The sequence below is a fragment of the Sphaerodactylus townsendi genome, linkage group LG07 (genome assembly GCF_021028975.2).
Source record: "Sphaerodactylus townsendi isolate TG3544 linkage group LG07, MPM_Stown_v2.3, whole genome shotgun sequence".
Classification (NCBI taxonomy): Eukaryota; Metazoa; Chordata; class Lepidosauria; order Squamata; family Sphaerodactylidae; genus Sphaerodactylus; species Sphaerodactylus townsendi.
The window spans coordinates 69,751,427-69,763,982 of record NC_059431.1 but is presented as its reverse complement, the minus strand read 5'-3'; the positions used below and the strand labels follow the sequence as shown (position 1 = coordinate 69,763,982).

Sequence of the window (12,556 nt, the reverse complement as noted above, 5' to 3'; positions counted from 1 at the left end):
AGGTTTTGTGGTCCTAAACACACCATCTTGAGTCTCTAGATTTCTAACCTACTTTGGAACCACAGCAGGGTTTGGTTTCCACTGCTGTTTTCCTAGATGTACCAGTTGGGATTATTGGCTCCTAGATACCATAACAAACCTTAGACCTGTGCCTAAAAGTAAAATATACTACATATCAGCTAAGAAAGGAAAGCAAAGATGATCTAAAAGAAGAAAACCAAGGCAATGTGATTTTGGATTAATTCTATTATAGTTGGTACTTGTACTTAATTTGGACTTTGAGCCTGTGATGGGAGACCTTTTGATGTTATATCTGGTGTCAGCTCTCAAACATTCCATTGATCTTCCTAAGTTGGTGTCAATAAACTTACAATCCGAGAATTGTTAGTTAAGCTATAAAGGGGAAAATATACTATAAACACAGAAACAGTGTAAACAGTTTACTTGTGCTATAAGTCTGTCCCCACCCACACTATAGCCTGAAGACTATATTAGAGCTATGTTATTTGAATCCAGGAGAATCACAAAGAGATTTTTGTGGGTCTCAAGTTAAGTTTTCCCATAAACCAGACATCTTACTGTTAAATTGGGTAGTTGACATAGTAGTAGCTCTACATATGATTATCACAGCCACATTGGTCTCTTTGCTAGGAATTGGAAGTAAAACCAAAACAGAACAAAAAGAAGGATCTGAATTCACAACTGGCTGATGAAAGTAAGAGAAACTTACAGTCTGGTGAAACTAATACCCTATCAAAAATATTTTCTGCCTAACACTATAAATATTGGAAGACGAAAGTAAAGCTACTGCAAGGTAAAACTACTTTTTACTCCAGTATTAAATCTGGCAAAGAATCATGATTTATATCAACCAATATCCAATGGTGTATAGCAGATAAGTTCCAAAACACAAAGATATATATCGCTAATCCACATTTTAACTTGGAGTGTTAGAATCTATTGTTAAAGATAAAATTATAAAACATGTAGAAAAGCAAGAACTGCTGAGGAATAGTCAGCATGGCTTTTGCAGAGGCAAGTTCTGGCCTTACAAACTTACTAAAGTTGTTTGAGGGTGTAAACAGGCATGTGGATAAGAGGGAACCAGTGGATATTGTTTACCGGTACTTGGATTTCCAAAAGGTTTTTGACAAAGTTCCTCACCAGAGACTATTGAGAAAACTCAGCAATCAAGGAATAAGAGGGGAAATCTTCCTATGGATTAAAAACCCACCCAATTTTTTTTATGCTACAATCATTTGACAGCTTTCTTTACATCACCTTTAAAAATCAACAGCCATTATTTTAACTTGGTACTCTCACTGTGTTGTACAGCAAGTGTCATTTTATATATACTATGAAATATGCAATAAAACAAAAGCATATGACACTAGTTTAATAAATACTGTCAAGTCAAAGAATTACTGTTCCTTGCTGTGCTGCTAGTTCTGCTGCAGTGAGTAAAGGATTCTGCATCTAAAGTCACATCTGCTCTATAATTAGTGCTCTCAGAACCAGAGCAGAGAAAAACAGATTTCAATTCAAGTCCAGCTTTATTTAAATCAACATTTTAAATTTTCTGTCTCGTGGAAAAATACTGTTTCTACAAATACCACTTTGCAGTTTCTCCTGCTTCAAAAACAAATACATAATACAAAAGGTACAACAACTAATGCAATGCACACTTTAACTCAACTCAGGGACATAGGTATAGATTTTTTAGTCAGTACCATGCCCCTGTCTTCCTTCTACCGGCCTCAGTGCTTATAAAAGCAGTTCTCTGAGGCCAGGAATGGCAGACTCCCCTGCCCCCCCACCTGCTGGGCTCCCAACCGGCAGCCAGCAGTCCCTTCTGCCCCTCCCTCCGAGCAGAGGCATGAAGAAAAATGAGCCTGCGCAAAAATCTGAGTTTTGTGGGGGCCCCAATGGGCTTTTTTTTGGCAAAGTGTGACTTCTGGAATCCCACCCCCCAAAATGAGCATCATTTCTAATGGTATGAACCACGGAGCCCAAATTTCTTTTAAATCCACCTTGGGCAAGAGAGAATCTGTTTAAATATTGGAAAGTGATACTGTTTTGGGGTGGATTATCCCTGCCCTGAAACAGCATCACTGTGGTCGTAATGTTTAACTGGGGACTAGATTCTCCCTTTAAATGTAAGGGGGGTGGATTTAAAGGAGAATCTGGGGAAACTTGGGGGGTGCCTGTCAGGCAAATTGTTACTAGAAGCAATCAAAATTTCAGAGTATCTTTAGGAGACCTCCTGAGGATGCCATCCATGTAGCCCCCATTCCCCTATTAGCTCCCACGTCACGGGAGATGGGCACACCCTTGGGGAGTCCATAGCTTTGACCTCTAGTGTCCAACCACAAACCTGGGTGGTATCAGGGAGGCTCCCCCCTGATGATACCACCCAGGTATGCTGCGTGCTTGGTCTAGTAATAAAGTTGGCGGGACTCAAATGTGTAGCCGCCCCCATCTGCTACAGTCTCCATTGAAAAACAATGGGGGATGGGGGCACATCCTTTGGGAGTCCATAGATTTGGACCCACTAGACCAGGTGGGATGGTCTACACTCCAGCACTCAGAGCGGCCAAGTACACCGGGTACTCCTTGTCTTCTGGTCAGCATCTCTGCCTCCCACTCCTCATCTCCCCGACATGAGTCACAGGTCATGAACTACCTGGCTCACAAATCCACTGGTGTCCCGGACAAAGGGACAATGGCCTTGCCCCCAGGTGAGGATTAGCTCCAGACGCCGATGCTCCTCTCCTCAAGCATCGAAGCAGCCAGGTGAGATTCATGCATCACATGATGATCTCTAGTCCCCCCCCCCTCTCATTCGAATTCCCTGCTCACTCTTCTACATCAGCTTAGAATCATAATAAAAGGTGCCAGGAACCAGCATACGGAGAGGTCAGCTTGAACATCGTGGACACCAGCTACCTGCTGGTTGGCTTTCTCCACCTCGATGAAATCTCACCAAGGCCTCGCCTCGTTTGACACGGGCTGACCTCAAGGCATTTGACAGAGGTAGGAACCTGTTTTCCAGATAATTAGAATTACTTATCAGTTTTCTACCAGCATGGCCACTGGCCATGTTGGTAGAGAGGCTGATGGGAAATGGTAGTTCCTGGAACATCTGAGAGCTGCGTCTCTACCCCCCTGCATCTGCACCAAGCTTCACCAAACTCAGGAGAAGAGACTCCTCCCGATGATACCACCTGGCATGGTGAAGTTTGGTTCAGGGCTATGATCTCAAATGTGTAGCCTCCATCTCTTATTAGCTCCCATTGGAAACAATGGGGGATGGGCGCACCCCTTGGGGAGCCCCTAGACCAAACTTCTCCAAACTGGCTGGTATCAGCAGGAGAGTCTCTAGCCTAGAAATTGCGCCTCCTGCAGGTCAAAAATGGAAATAACACTGGAAAAATTAAAAACCCACAAATGGGGGCAGAGCGTTGGACATGTAATGGGGTGATTGAACCCGAGAAAAAAACCCTTACCTACATCCTTGCTTTAACTCTATTTATTACATACTTTCATTAAGGAAACATAAATTGCAAGAAATCACTACAAAGATTTTCTAAAATTAGAAATGTCTACAATACAAATCTTTTTTATACTGAGTTATTAGGGTATCTAGCTGGTCAGTTTTTCCTCCTACCTGTTCCCTCACTGCACCTCCCACAACAAAACAAAACTACAACAAAACACAACAAAATAACTCTCAATATTCCCCAGGCAATGACCATGATCCTATATCATCAGGCTGTGTTGCAAGTCTGTGCAAAAAGCAAGAGAAGGCAACCCTTTCCAAAAAATTTTTTAAATTTTTTTCTGAATACCTTCACATGCAAAATATCCTATTTTGTCTATGTGTGGGCAAATTTCACTTTTGAAGATTAACATCTTTTTTCACTAGAGTTAATATGTTAAAAAAATGGGCTACAGAGAATTTGTTTTTGAACATCTGCTAGCAAATTTAAGAAAGTTGATACCTTTGAAATGCAATATTGGATAAAAGTTTCACAGATACTGTGGACTGCCAAAAAGACAGATCAATAGGCTCTAGATAAAATCAAGCCTGAACTTTCCCTAGAAGCTAAAATGACAAAACTGAAACTATGGTACAATGGTCACACTATAAGAAGTCACTAGTCCCTGGGGGAAAAAAAGAACACTAGGGAAAGTTGAAGGCAACCGGAAAAGTGGAAGACCTAACCTGAGATTTATTAGACTTCTATCCCACCTGGGGTTCATGGCAGCTGAGATGAATTGACTGAATGAAGGAAACCACATTCCACACTCTGGAAGACCTGAGCAAGGCTGTTAATGATAGGTCATTTGGGAAGACATTAATTCATAGGGTCACTATAAGTCAGAAGCTACTTCAAGGAACTTAATTCATACATATTAGGGAATTCAACTCTAGAACTTCTGTATATATGATTAACCACTTCATATAATGACACAAATTTTTTTACAAAAGCTTATAAGTACTTGATATATACTAGAACTGCACATTACTTTATGTTCATGCCCAATTTGTCCTCTATTAATAGGTATACCTGCCTGAAACACAACAGTCTCAAAAAACAAGTTAGCCAATAAAGGCAGCCCTAAATATATAAACCTCTATACCTTTTTCTTACCTTTTTTCTGATGCTGTTCTTAATTTATTCATCTTGGAAAGATCAGTTGTTCACACCGACATCTCAGGTGATCTATAAAAATAATAAGAATGTGAGGACATGGCCAAAAGCAGCATTTGGCATGAAAAACTGAAACTGTAAATACTGCTAAAGAATTCATGTGATAATTATATTTGGCACTGATCAACTCTGGAATTAGTAGGTTGTGGCAAAATCCAAATACTCTGCAGAGAATGAGAAAAAATGTCATTGGGAACTACAAACTCAAGGAGAAAGAGACAATCATGAGGTCATCTGAACACTGTAGTCAGAGGCAGGAAAACAGTTAACCGCTGAGCAAGAAACTAGAAAGAGTTTGCACAGGAAGATGTATTGGTGTCAAAGGTGGCTAGGACTCTGGAAAAAAATTATGGAACAATTGATACCAATGCTGCTGTGGATGGGTGAAATGTCCATTACAGCAAGACGGCCTGTGGACCTATCTCCCTGGAGCAGCCAGAGGCATATTCAGGGCTAACTGGAGCCTGGGACAAACCCGAGTTTGCCCTCCTATATAATGGCCACCTCCCACCACACCAGCCACTATTTTTGCACCAGCTCACAAACACCCTCCCACCCCCAGAAAAACAGACATGGCTCTCCCCCCACCAACCCTATGAGGTAGGTTGTTAGCCTGAGAAACAGCTCCAAGCCAGTGCAAGTGGGTATTAAGCATGTCGATCTCTCACAAATGGCCCCCAGCAAAACATTTACCAAACAAATGTCAGCATCGCCTCTCACAAAGGCCAGTCAGTGGAAACCATCACTCAAACAGCATCAATTTCAACGGTGTTTCTAAACTAGGGAGCCCAGGATTCTTCTTTTAAATTCACCTTAAATGGAGTAAATCAGTCCCTTTAGGATTAGAATAACATTGAAAGTGATGCTGAATTTGGGCATTCTCCCCCACCCCGGAAACAGCATCACACTTTCAATGTTTAAACTGGAAACTCAGATTCTCCCTTTGGAAATCCCATGCCAGTAGTGGATTTAAAAGGAGAATCTGGGAAGGCTCCGGGGGGGCCACGTGTCAGGAGTTAAGTCGTTTGGTGCTTTGTTGACCTTGCAGCACTAAACTTCCTGGGTATCTTTTAGGAAAACTCTCCGGAGTTTTGATTTAAGCTCATTCCGGGATTTATGAAGTTTAATTCAGGGGTCCAAAGTTATGGGCCCTTAAAGGTGCTGCGTAGCCCCATCTCCCATTAGCCCCATTGGAAACAATGGAGGATGGAGCAACTCTTTGGGAATCCTATAACCTTTGGACCCTCTGAACCAAACCCTCACTAAGCCTGGGTGGTAGCATTAGGAGAATCTCCTAAAAATCCTTGAAAGTTTGGTGCCATAGTCTAAAACTGTGCCGCCTGCGGTACAATAACTTTGAAAAAAACACTCAAAATACAAAAAATATAATAACTCCTGACTTTTTTGTGCCCCTAAGTGTGATCAACAAATGTGCCTGGGGACATTGGAAATAACAATGCCGCATTCTCTTCAGCAGCAAAGTAAAGTAGCAGCAGAAAGTGTGTGGGGGAAATAATAACTGGCCTCTAGAAGGGCTTGAGCAATACTGTGTGTGGTCCAGGAAATTTCTGCTCTTGTCTCTTCATGGGGGGTGGTGTAAGTATTTTGGGACCAGCACATGGGATAAATGGACAGTTTAAAAGGCTAAGCTCAGCCATTTTGAATACTGTGTGTAACGAGATCTGTGCCTTTAAGAATGTGCCTTTTAAGATCTATGCCTTTAAGAATCATTTGATAGGTGGAGTTAAGAGAACCAGGTCTGGAGATTTTGCTATAGAAAAACTGCAGGTCCAGGAGGGAGTGCCTCCTCGTATGTAAACAGAAAAACATGAGGAAATCCCTCTGCAAGCCCATTGTGCACTGAAGAGCTCATGAAGAGCCCTGAGATAAGTGTTCTATGCATAATGGGCCCTGTAGAAGCAGTGTGCCTTAAAAGAATATTGCAGGAAAAAGTGAGTACTGACTGATGAGAGACTGCTGCATTGTGCTTTTGGCAATGTAAGTTTTTACTTGTAGTTTATTGCTCTTGTTCCAAATAACAAAACAGTAAAGAATATTGTACAACTCCACACAAAATCCACAAGAAAAGCATTATCTCAGGTTCATCTAAGCAAAAATATTCCAAGATTTCCTGCTTCCCCCCAGTATCTTGGTACATTCATTCACCTCTAAAAAAAAGTTTCCTTGGCTTTTCTCTTGATTTTTGCAAAAAAAAAAGTAGAGAAAGATTGAAGCAAAAGTTTCTCCTTGTGGTTACTTGTGGGTGGAAAAGTTGGGATTTTCCTGGCCCAGCACATACAGCACCCATTATTCCAAGATAGCCATTTTCTCTCCCTACTGCAGAGGCCTCATCGGGGGGAATAGTCTCCCTCCTCCTGGTCAGCCATGCAGCTTCCAGAGGGGGAAATTCATTTTCAGGCAGCAACTGCCCTGGTGTCTTCTGCAGAGCCCCTAGAAAACTGCCATTTTGCCTTAACAGGCAGAAAAGGGTGCCACCTTCCTCTTAGCATCCCTTCTATCCCTCCAAGCAGACACAAAGTGGTGCGTGGACACACTGGAGCAGCCAAGGAAAGTACAAAGGGACACACAGACCTTCTCAATGGTAACTAGGAATGACACATTAAATGCAAAAAAGCTAAGGAGCTGCTCAAGGTCTGTGCACTCCCAAACGAGGCAGGAAAAATACTGGCCTAAAATGGAGTCCCCTGGCAAGACTGGAAGTTAGAAAAAAGTAGTTCCTGCCTCCCAGAGAATGGAGTATGAGATACCCATCAAGATGTTCTCTGCCTCCAGGACAAACACTGGACACCTTCCCCTCACATTGAAACAAGTCTCATCACTTAAGTGACATTGGAGGCTCAGTCTATTAAGGAAAGAACAAGATTCCACCTCCTTTTTCCCTCAAGCTGATGTAATGCTTGATGGAGGTGAGCTACTTCAGCTAAATGTGTGTATAAAATCTGGGCATTTGTTTTCTCTCCCAAGGTATTGGTAATAAATTAACTTGGGAGGAAAGGGAATCTGTCATCCATTTGCAAAGCAGAGTGGAGAAGCCAGGAAAGATGGGCGTATTTTAGACTCCTTGGCAGTAACTAATGTTTAGGCATCCTTACTTAGGAGTAAGAACCATTAAGATCAGTGAAATTTACTTTTCCAGTAAACAAAAGGGTGGCACTGTAGGGCTTATGCATATTTCTTTCAGAAGTAAGTACCACAGAATCGAGTGTTACTTTTAAAAGTAAACACAAAGTCAGGCACTAAGGCTACAATTCTAAGTGAGCTTTCTGGGAAGCAAATGCTATAGAACCCAACAGTGCTTACTTCTGAGTAAGCAAGGTGGAGCTGCCTCCCTCACTGGGTGCAAACTCCACATTACTGAAGCCACCAACTGGAAAACATGCCCCTGCCTTGGGTCTGGGTTAGTTGGCTTCCATGCCTGGAAAAGGAAAACGGGAGGAGGGAGAGGACAGGCAGATGGCAACTGTCTTCGCCTACAAATGCCTGTTTAGGGGCTGGGTCTTAGTGCACAGTTTCTCTTAGTGCACAGAATAATGGTTTTGACAAACACTGTGCTTAAAAGTGAGTTATAATGCTCATAATCATTCAGGACTATTTTATACTGTAAAGGCACACTGCTTTCACTGTCGTTTAAACTGAACTTAGATCTTGTCCTTGAACAGGTTATAACTCAATCTCAAATGCATTTGACAACAATGCTCCTTTAGTGAAAATCCACACTGCAGTAGAGTCCTCAATACCATCCTTTAAAAGGGAATTCTCCTGCAATGCCGAAAAATTATTTTGATGCTTTATATATTTGTAATGGTTTATGTAGCCAGAAGTAGTTGTAACCCAGCTTTGCATGAGTTCTGGACTATATCTCGCCTCAGTAAATACCTTCAATGGACAGCACAGTACAGCAATGTCAACAAAGTTAAGGACTATAATAATAATAACAGTTCAAAGGAGAAGTATACATGTTAACTGTACCAATAACTATTACAAAATTTTATTCTTTTAATAATTAGCTTTGGAAGAAAAAAATGAAGGAACAAAGATATAGAAAAAAGCTCTTACCACTACTGTGGTGAGGACTTATTTCCGATTTGGAAAAAAAAAAAACCATTTGAGGTGTGGAATTTTCTTCCTTAATGTCCCCTAGAACAAGAGTACTGTGTAGCTACAACTTCATTTTTAAAAATTCTGTAAATTTTGTACAAATCCCCTAATGTCTTATGTATCTTGCTCTAGGAGACCAACAATAGATTTGTGAACCATATTTGAGACTTCCTCTCAGGTAACTATCATTTCCCAAGAAAAGTAAACATTTGTTGGTTCAATTTCTGTCTTTCTTGTGGTAAGAAGAAACATATGTGCTCCATTAGACACCATATCCAGTTTCAACTTTTTTTTTTAACTGGAGATACTGGGGATTGAACCTGGGGCCATCTTCATGCAAAGCAGATGCTCCATCACTGAATCACAACCCTTCTCTAAGTGATATATTATAGATTTTATATGGAACCATACAACACCTATACAGAACTGGCAACAGGACAACATCTTCCCCAAAACTATTTTTTGCTCATAAAAACAGAACAGGGGGGAAGGCTGAATACACGCCTCCTGTTCCGCAGCTCAAAGCAATATTTAAGTTGAATTCTCAATCCAATATGTACTGTATATACTCATGTATAAGTCGAATTTTTCAGCACATTTTTAATGCTGAAAAACTCCCTCGACTCTATATCAAACATATGGGTCATTAAATTTTGTGTAATGTTTTGCTCTTGCCGGCCACAAAGCAGGGGCGTAGTTTCCTATGCCTAGCAGCACCAGAATTTCAGGGTACCCCTCAGAAGACACTCCTGATGATACCAGCCAAGTTTGGTAAAAGTTTGGTTAAGGGGTCCAAAGCTTATGGACTCCCCAAAGGAGGTACAGTTCCCCATTCCCCCCATTGTTTTCCAATGGGAGCTTATTAGTAGATGGGGCTACCCTTTTGAGGGGTCCATAACTTTGGACCCTCTTGAACCAAGTCTCACTTTCGAAACCTGGCTGGTCTTTCATCAGGAGAGTCTCTTTATGGACTAATTGCTTCAGGTTTCCAGGTGAAGTTTGGGTCCTGGGGATCCCAAAGTTATTGGACCCCCCCAAAGGGAGATGTCCCCATCCCCCCCCATTGCTTTACAATGCAAGCTAATAGTAGATTTTCCTATTCTGATAATATCCCTGTTAAAATCTAAGTTGGGTTACATTTGGACATACAGATGATGATAGAGGAATCCAGTTTTGGAGTGATTTTAAACTTCGTGGTTTTAGCTTGGTTTGCTGGTTGAGCTAAGGTTTTTGTACTTTTTTTAAAGTTATTGCTGGATACCATATTGTTCCCTTGTTGACCCTCTTTTTTCCACTCTACAGAAGCTAGTTTACTGTTTTTTCTTTGAAATAAATATTCAAAACAATTTAACCGACTGATGCCTCAATTGATGTAATTTTATTGGCATCTATTTTTATTTTTGAAATTTACCAGCAGCTGCTGCATTTCCCACCCTCGACTTATACGCGAGTCAATAAGTTTTCCTAGTTTTTTGTGGTAAAATTAGGTGCCTCAACTTATATCTTGGCCTGAATTAGAGCTTATATCACTGATATATACGGTGGCAATGAGAAGGGTGTGTCAGGAGCCCCCCCAAACTGTTTCTTGTTACACATCTTGTGTAATAAGGCTCTTCTAAAATATTATTTCTTGAATGCTTCCTGCGTAGGAACTGGTAAAGTTTAAATTAAAAAAGAAAAACAGAAATAATCCAGCCTCTGGAAATAACATGAACAAACTAATATTAGACTGTAGCCATTGACCTTTCCCACGCTATTATATTTTTCTTGGATCCCTTAAACATCCAACACAATTTTTGGAGGAATGGACTGTGTTGTTGTTAGCTTCAATCTTCTGTGTTTATATTTTTGCATTAGATGTTCAGGAATAATATTTTTCATTAACATGAAATGTAAGGGATAAAATTTACCACCACAATCCATTTGGCATAGATTTCAATATGCAGAATAATAGAAGGGGTGTCCCAGCAACTCAAAATATTGCATGATATAAATAATTCAGTCTTACTAATAAGTATAGACATGTTTATTTGAAATAGTCAACCTACTTGGATGTTGAGCTCTGAAAAATTGTATGTGTCTGCATTTTAATCACTTACAACTATATTTACAACTATACCTTAGAGACCGCATTACCCCATATGCCCCTACTCGGCCTCTGCGTTCAGCAGAGGCCAATTTGCTGGTGGTTCCTGGTCTCTCATCGATGGTCTGGCTGAAAGCTCCCACACGGGCTAGGACCTTCTGACGTGTTTGGTCTCGCCTGGTGGAACACTCCTCCCTCCAGCTATCCTGGACCCTCAAGGACCTCTTGAGTGAGTTCCTCCGGGTGAGGGCCTGTAAGACTGAGTTGTTCCGCCAGGCCTTTGGAGTGTCCAGCCGCTGAAATGTGCGCCCCCTTACACATTTATCTTCACCATCTTATGTTACCCTCTTAGAGGGGAGTCCCGTCACTTCCTCTTTTAAAGGAGGCCTCTAAGCAAATTGGGTTTTTGGGACGCCTGGGATAATTCTGGTACTGACCGCTGCTTTTAATATATTTTATTGGTTTTAGTAAATGTACCGATTAAGATATATTGTATACATGTTGTTGTGCACCGCCCAGAGCCCTCCAGGGATGGGGCGGTCTACAAATTCAATAAATAAATAAATAAATTTTAATCACTTACAACTATATTTTCTTTCTAACTGGGAATTATGAATTTGTGTTTTCCATTTTCTGTACTGAGTTCTTGTGCTACCCTTTGTTCCTATCTGACAACCCCACAATGTGATATGCTTGCCACCATTAGAGCTTTTAGAGTTTTAGTACTGACTGATGTTGAAGTCTTAATTGTAAATATGTAATTTTAATTTGCTGTAAACTGTCCTCAGCAAAACCTGGTCAGGAAAGGGCAGATTATAAACTGAAATAAATACACGGAAGCAACCCACTGAAAGAAATACATGATGAAGTCTATTTATAGATCACTGAAAAATTAGTAAGAGCACAGTGCCCAGTTCTGCAATAGGTAGCTACCATAATATTATAAGCTAAAATAAAAATGTAATGTTACTTTACTCACTTTCAATCTTCAAGAGACTATTGAAGATAATTTTATTTTATTTAAGAATGCATTTAACTAACTTAATTTTATTTAGTTGAGATTTTAAATTGTCAATTTTTAAAATAAGTATAGTTTTATCGAAGGATTTCACGGCCGGAATCACTTGGATGCTGTGTGGTTTCCGGGCTGAATGGCCGTGTTCTAGCAGCATTCTCTCCTGACGTTTCGCCTGCATCTGTGGCTGGCATCTTCAGAGGATCTGATGTTGGGAAAGCAAGTGGAGTATATATATCTGTTGGAGTGTCCAGGGTGGGTGGGGAAACCTTGTCTGTGAGTAACAAAGGCGGCAACCAGGTCAATAGCTGAGGGCATCTGAATAGAAGTATGAGTATTAATAAATGAAGACGTTATAGGCCCGGGGAGTAACCCTGTAGATAGTAAGGTCACTGCCAGTGGGAGCATCTGAATAGGAAGTGATATCCTGGCCTTTGTTTCTTTTGTCTATGATGTCATCCCAGGTGTTAGTGTGGGAGTTGGGTTTGGACACAGTCTTCACCCTAGTATTTTTCAACACTAGGTAGCCAGGTTCTGTTCACATTTTCATAGTTTTCTTCTCCCCTTCCCTGTTAAAATTGTCCATGTGCTTATGGATTTCAAAGAATTGCTTGCTTCTCT

The 12,556-nt window shown here is 40.9% G+C and overlaps 1 long non-coding RNA gene across 1 annotated transcript in view; it reads right to left on the bottom strand.

The window, feature by feature from the left end:
• Nucleotides 1–309: 309 nt before the first annotated feature.
• The window catches only part of LOC125437178, a 21,190-nt gene continuing 8,943 nt past the window's right edge, over nucleotides 310–12,556 (bottom strand). Inside the window, exons 2-3 of the long non-coding RNA XR_007245147.1 lie at nucleotides 4,656–4,727; nucleotides 310–393 (exon numbers count right to left, since the gene is read on the bottom strand). This is a non-coding gene — a long non-coding RNA (uncharacterized LOC125437178). The remainder of the gene's footprint in view (nucleotides 394–4,655; nucleotides 4,728–12,556) is intronic.